This window comes from Myotis lucifugus, unplaced genomic scaffold (genome assembly GCF_000147115.1).
Source record: "Myotis lucifugus unplaced genomic scaffold, Myoluc2.0 scaffold_367, whole genome shotgun sequence".
Taxonomy (NCBI): Eukaryota; Metazoa; Chordata; class Mammalia; order Chiroptera; family Vespertilionidae; genus Myotis; species Myotis lucifugus.
In genome coordinates, this window is record NW_005871415.1 from 365,799 (window position 1) to 372,249 (window position 6,451).

Here is a 6,451-nt window from a genome sequence, read left to right on the forward strand (position 1 = left end):
ACATGCCACTGTGTCGCTTATCTTGTTTTTAATAAATATTGCCAAGTCCGTACCAACTTCTGACTTCCCATCAAAGGCTCTATTATGGGCTGACTTACATGGGACGAGATGGTACAGTGTCAGTGTATGTGGCCTGAGGGGAAGGTGGCTATTCCCAAGGCAACTTGCCTGAGCTGTTCACACCATGTATCAAGGAAAACTATCAAAAGTTGGAACAGAAATGAGCGATAAGCTTCCTGTAAAGTGTCAGTTTGCATTCACTGCAGTGATGAAATCTGGCAGGTAGTTGCTTAATTCCTGCCTACAGAAAGGGAAAAGCAGTGTTCAGGGAAGTATCAGCTCTGTTTCCTTCCTCCCAACCCCTGACATTAAACAAACAAAACAAAAAAGCACCCTCAGAAACTCAAAACACAGTACAAAACACATCCCTGGTTCCATAAGGTTACTCCCAGAAAAATTTTAAAATGCTGAGAGCTTTGTAGGCAGAAAGAAATAGGAGTGTCTTGCACACCTTTGATTCCCATTAATTGACCAATAGAATTTTTGGGAGGGAACAGGATCGGGGAACAGCCTGGTTACCGAAAACATTGACCTGAGTTCTAATTCTACCTCCGCCACTACCACCTACCCAAGGGGCCATGGGCAAATCTCTTGCACATTCTGGAGTTTGTTTCCTCACTTGTGCACTAGGTGAGGTCAGGGGGGCTTTCAGAGTGATAATTAATACATGTTAATTAACCTACAACACATGTAAACAGGACGGTCCCAGGCAAGAGCTTACCTATTATGGGAAATCAGTCACCAACCATCTAGATAAGGCCATCAAGGGCTACTTGCCCTTCAACCAACCATTATTTTCTTTGTGTAACTATTTAACTGTGATTTGATCCACTCACTCTTCCTCAAATGTCTCTACCATGGTGATTATTTGGATACTACAGGTCGTTTCCCTCATGTGCAAGATTGTATTAAAACATTGACATATGCTTCTAATGGAACTGCTTGAAAAGTATTCTGTAACAGTAGAGAGACAGTAAAGGAAAGTGGTTGGTGTGTTGACCTGGCTTACTCACCTATAAAATGAGTCAGTGAGTGTCTACCTCACAGGATGTCCTGAGAATTACATGTTTTGTGGAACGTAGTAGAGCCTGGTATAGGAAGCTCTTAAGTATTAGCTTTCACATTTTTCACCGGGAAATGAGGAGATTGGGCAAGATTCTCTCTCTGGTCTCCTCTGGTTCTCAGTTTCTGGAACCTACACACAGCTCCTTAAAAACTGGTTTGTTGGTTGTTTTGTTTGTGTGTTTGTGTGTGTGTGTGTGTGTGTGTGTGTGTGTGTGTGTGTGTGTGTGTGTGTTAGGTTAATTCTACACCTTAACTGGAGAAGGGAGGGTCTCGGAGTTAGATTTGGCTGTTATGTGACAGGAAACACAAAATGTCACTGGCTGAAAGAAGAGGGTTTTTTTTTTTCCTTCTTCTTCTCATGACATTATGTATCTAGTGTTGCATAACAAATTACCCCAAAACATAGTGTCTGAAAGCGTTCACTGTTTCACAGTTCCTGGGGACCAGGAATTCTGGAGTGTCTTAGCTGAGTCTGTCTAGCTCAGGTACAGCCCATTGAAGGGAAAAGTTAGCCGTCTAGCCCATTGAGGGGAAAAGTTAGTCATGTTGATCTAGTCTGCAGGATGAGCAGTGAATGAGATGGTTGTGAAATATGTACTGAATGGAAACGTCCAATTGGAGTTTAGGGTCGGTTGAAATAAAAGAAGTGTTATTATTCATAGGGAATTACATATTTACACATGTTTAATCTTGCCAGTCTCTAACGGAGCATTTCTAAGAAATGCTAGGCCTCCTTTTACATGCAGCAAAATACTTCTGTGATCTTCCTCTGAATGGAAGGGTGGATTATGCATTGATGATAGCCTTCAATGACTGCAGCTCGAAGAATAACTACATGCATTACCTCACAACATTGTGAAGCAGGTGCTGTCAACCCGGTTTCACAGATGAATGAACCAAAGCTCCAAGAAGCTCAAGAAGGATTTGAAGTCGGATATCTTGTTTTCACTGCCCTGCAATGCTCTTGCCCTCCTGTATGTCTATCACACTTGGCTTTCCACTAAACACCTGTCCTACCAGGTAGCCTTGCTAGGAGCTCCATCCATGCAAAGGGCTGCAGAGTGGGAAACAGGATGCGGGCAAACAGGAGGCAGGGGATACACTACTTCAAGGTTCTTAGCTAAGTGCTTCTCTCAGCTACATTAATGATAGATCAGAAATAATCATCAAGAAGCAATAAACTATGGCCTGACAATGGAAATGCAGTGACTTCAACCAGAGAGTGCAGAGGCCCAGGGTACCTGAACTAGCCCCATCCCTTTCAGTGTTCTTCAAAAATGGTCCGCAGGGAAGCCGATAAATGTCACATCAGGTCCTTTTGAAGATAAGCTGCTTTCTGAGACTCACCCTTGGAAATGTCATTACCCTTCACTTGGGGCAAGGTCTCATGATTCATATGTAACTAATATTTGACAAATACTATTCTGGTTACTAACTTGTTAAGTTGATTGTAGGATTCATGAAACTCATGGTAATTTATAAAACACAATGATGCAATACACTAAATGTAATACAGCTAAATTCGGAAGCTAGATTACTGTAGAAAGTGTATAGACTTTGGAAATAAACAGACCTGTGCTAAAATCTCTCTCTGCTGCTTAGTAATCATGCTACTATGGGGAAGTTCTTGAACATCTCTGAGCCTTGGTTTCCACTGCTGTAAAATATTGATTATGATACCTTGATGGGTTTTTGTGAAGACTGAAGATAAAATATGTATAATGTCTGGCACACAGTAGCCATTCAATAAGTGATAGTATTGTTATTATTAAATATCAAGCACTATAAAATAGGGTACCATATCTTACAGATATGGTATTAAGAGATATTAGGGGACAGAGGTTTCAAAGCACTTCATTATCTGAGTTCAAATTCCAGCTGGCCTACTTTCTCACTTTCCACCAGCTGAGTAAATCAGAACTTTGTTCACCTTCTAGGTAGGAATGAAGCCTTTGTCAGTATTGTTAGGCCACAAACCTGTTCACTATTCGGCTAAAGAAACTGTGAAATGGAAATAGTACTTCCTATCTGGCAGTGTTATATGAAGGTTAAATGAGATGATACAAGCAAGGAGTTTATGACAGTGCCTGGAAGGTGATCAAAGTGCTTTTAAAAGAACCTGCCCATTTCTATTATTATTTAGCAAACTCTGTGTGACTACTGTGTATCAGAAACTCCAGATTCAGTGTTTCTAAAAGTCAATTCACTGTTTTCTCGGCCCACTGAGTTTGCCAAGGCTGTATCCTCACCTGATTTTTATCACTGTCCATCGAGTTACCCTCGACAGAACAATGATAGCAAACAAACTTGAGTACAAGACACTGTTCTAAGCACTTTTTGGTACTAAGTTATATCTATTCACAGAAAAACTGTATGAAGTGTAGATATGATCATCATCCCTACTTTACAGATGAAAAAAACTGAGAAGAAGATAGGCTATCCCGTGAATAACAGAGCCAAGATTCCAATCTAGGCAGGCCACCCCCAGAGTCTGTATCTTCTAGTGGACACGATATTGCCTCTAGAGATTTTGGAGTTATTTTAAAAGCTTTTGCTCTCCATCACTTCAATATTTAATAAGATACACAGTCTTCTTAAGTATTTCTAGTCCACCCCCTCTTCGCTGCTCATGCCGTTGTCGACCCAGTTTAGGCCCTACTTGACTCCTGCTTGGTCTCCCTGATTTTAACTTCTCCTTCAATCCTCTACCAGACTAACTAGTCAGACATGTTCCTAAAACATAGATCTGATAAATGACTCTCCTTTAGTTACAAACATTTAATGGGCCCTGGTCAGTTTGGCTCAGTGGATAGAGCATCGGCCTGTGCACTGAAGGGTCCCGGGTTTGATTCCAGGTCAAGGGCATGTATCTCAGTTGCAGGCTCAATCCCTGGCCCTGGTTGTGGCGTGTGCAGAAGGCAACCAATTTATGTGTCTCTCTCACATTGATGTTTCTCTCTCTCTGTCTCTTTCTCTCCCTTCCACTCTCTAAAAATCAATGGGAAAAAATATCCTCAGATGAGGGTTAACAAACAAAAAAACACATTTAATGGTGCTCTGATTCCCCAAGAATAGGACCCAGTCTTATGTGTCATTCAATGAGGCAGCTAGCGCAGTACCTCAGGCTCACAATGAATGTGTTGCATTTTCTTTTCATTGATATGAACATGTCCTTTTCCTCACTAACATGGACCCTTTTGGAAAGTAGGGACACTGCTTGGTTAATCTTTATAGAACCCATATTTCTCCAGGTCCCACCAGCCCCCAGATACAAATGAGGTCACAATAGCATTAATGTGTGAACCTTAATGATTGGTCCACCAGCAAGCGCAGAACCTGAGGCATCAGCACATCTTCCCAAGCATTACTATGAAGCACTTGGGAGTCCCCAGGGGTGTTTCTCACGTGCTCAGTTACAAATCCATTATAACTATGCTGCTACTCCAGGTGACAAGTGAGCCACTGGGTCTCTTCCATTCCTCCTCTGGGTCCTGTATTTTCAGATCATGAGCTTAGGTGCAAAGATAGTGAAGAATGGCTTTCTTCTTTGTGACATGTTGAGGAGTCTCAAAGGAGGGTTGTTTCAGCCTCATGTGCCCTAGGAAGTAGCTTCCAAACGTATTCACTTAAGTCCTGTGGCAGCGGATATGCTCTCAGGGGTGTGAGGCAGGGCAAAGGTGAGGTACAGCCATACCATCATGTTCAGATGGAAAGGTGAGGTACAGCCATACCATCATGTTCAGAATCCTGCCTTCCTTCCAACCATGGTTTTTGTGCTGGTCCAGCTCATTCCTCTTTCCCTCAGGATGACCTGTCTTTGTAAGCTACCTCAGTAAATCAGGTAAAACTTTTATGGCCCACGGTACAAGGTTATCAGATGCATCTAAAATGATCTGAACTCCAGAGTGCCCCTGGGTAGTACCCAGGTATACACTCCAGCTATTTGTCTCCTCCTGCTGCTCCCCTCACCAACTGTACTGCCTACTTGAAGCTTTGTGTGCACTGGAGCCTTAATAAATGGTTTTAAACATGTAATAAAAAAATAACACTTTATGCCACTTGAGCAGAGCTAAAGTTTACCCGAGAAAAGGAAGACAAACTTAGAATGAGACTACCTGGCCCTCAGTTCAAAACTATACAGAAATCCTGACATTTGAAGAAGAAGAAATAAATAAAACCACCCCACACCCATGGGCTCTCAGTTGAGATGGATTTAGATGTTGCTAGGACCCTGAAGACTAGTTCCACACACCTGTGTTCTCTAAAGGAGCCTTCCAAAGAATCTGGGTCACAGGGAACGGTTCAAGGCCATATGCCACACCCTTGGAATGAAGCAAGAGGAAGTTGAGTCACTTTCCTTACGGTCAATGCAGGCAGATTGGCTCAAGCTCTATTGACACATTTGTTGTTTTTTTAAGTGCAATTTCTTTCTTTTTTTTTCTGGAGAACTTTTCTCAGTCCTTAAGGACTTAGCTCCTGACATGGGCTCTGGTGGAGGTCATGGGGCAGCCCCTGAAGGTCTAAATCAGGGTGAGGGTGTTCAGTCCTTCCTGCTTCCCAAGAACGATTCCTGACCACCTTGCTGTGAATGGCACAGTTCACACAGCAGTGGAGTTTCACATACAGCTTGGGAAGCACATAGGCATAGAAGACACTTGGGAAATATCTCTAAGGGCTACAGTCTCTCCTATGTTTTGAATGACCAACTTCTTAATGGCCTTGTCCTTGGGTGCGCATCGGGCACAGCTGCTGTAGTGAACAGGCTGTACATGGCCACAGCCCCTTTTTTTTGCGCAACTGTTGTTCTGTCTTTTCTTAGTCATCTTGGAAGCGAGAACCCCGAGAACCCAAGATAGGATCTGGTATGGCATCTGGCCTGTCTCTCTTATATATTATTGACACATTCTTTAACACACACACACACACACACACACACACACACACACACACACACACACCATTTAGTTGTCTTTTTTATGTAATGCAAACCTTTTAGGCTGATTTGACTTTTCAAATTTGTAATGCATGTTTGTTGCTGATTTGATGAAACTCAGCCTATAGGGTAATGTGGTATTCATGGAGAGAATTCATCCAATTGTTAAGTAAATTAATGTTTTAAGCATTGGTATTGTATCAGTTCACTGGTAGTAAATAAGCTTCATTTCAGAAGAAATTGCTAGAGCCTTCGCTGATGTGGCTTAGTTGGCTGAGCCTTGTCCCATGCACTGGGAGGTTGCCAATTCGATTCCCAGTCAGAGCACATGCCTGGGTTGCGGGCTCGATCCCCAGTAGGAGGCAGCTGATCAATGTTTCTCTCTCTCCCTCT

At 42.6% G+C, this 6,451-nt stretch overlaps 1 pseudogene; it reads right to left on the bottom strand.

Moving 5' to 3' along the window:
• Nucleotides 1-246: 246 nt before the first annotated feature.
• Nucleotides 247-5,948, bottom strand: LOC111828453 (annotated as a pseudogene).
• Nucleotides 5,949-6,451: the final 503 nt, after the last annotated feature.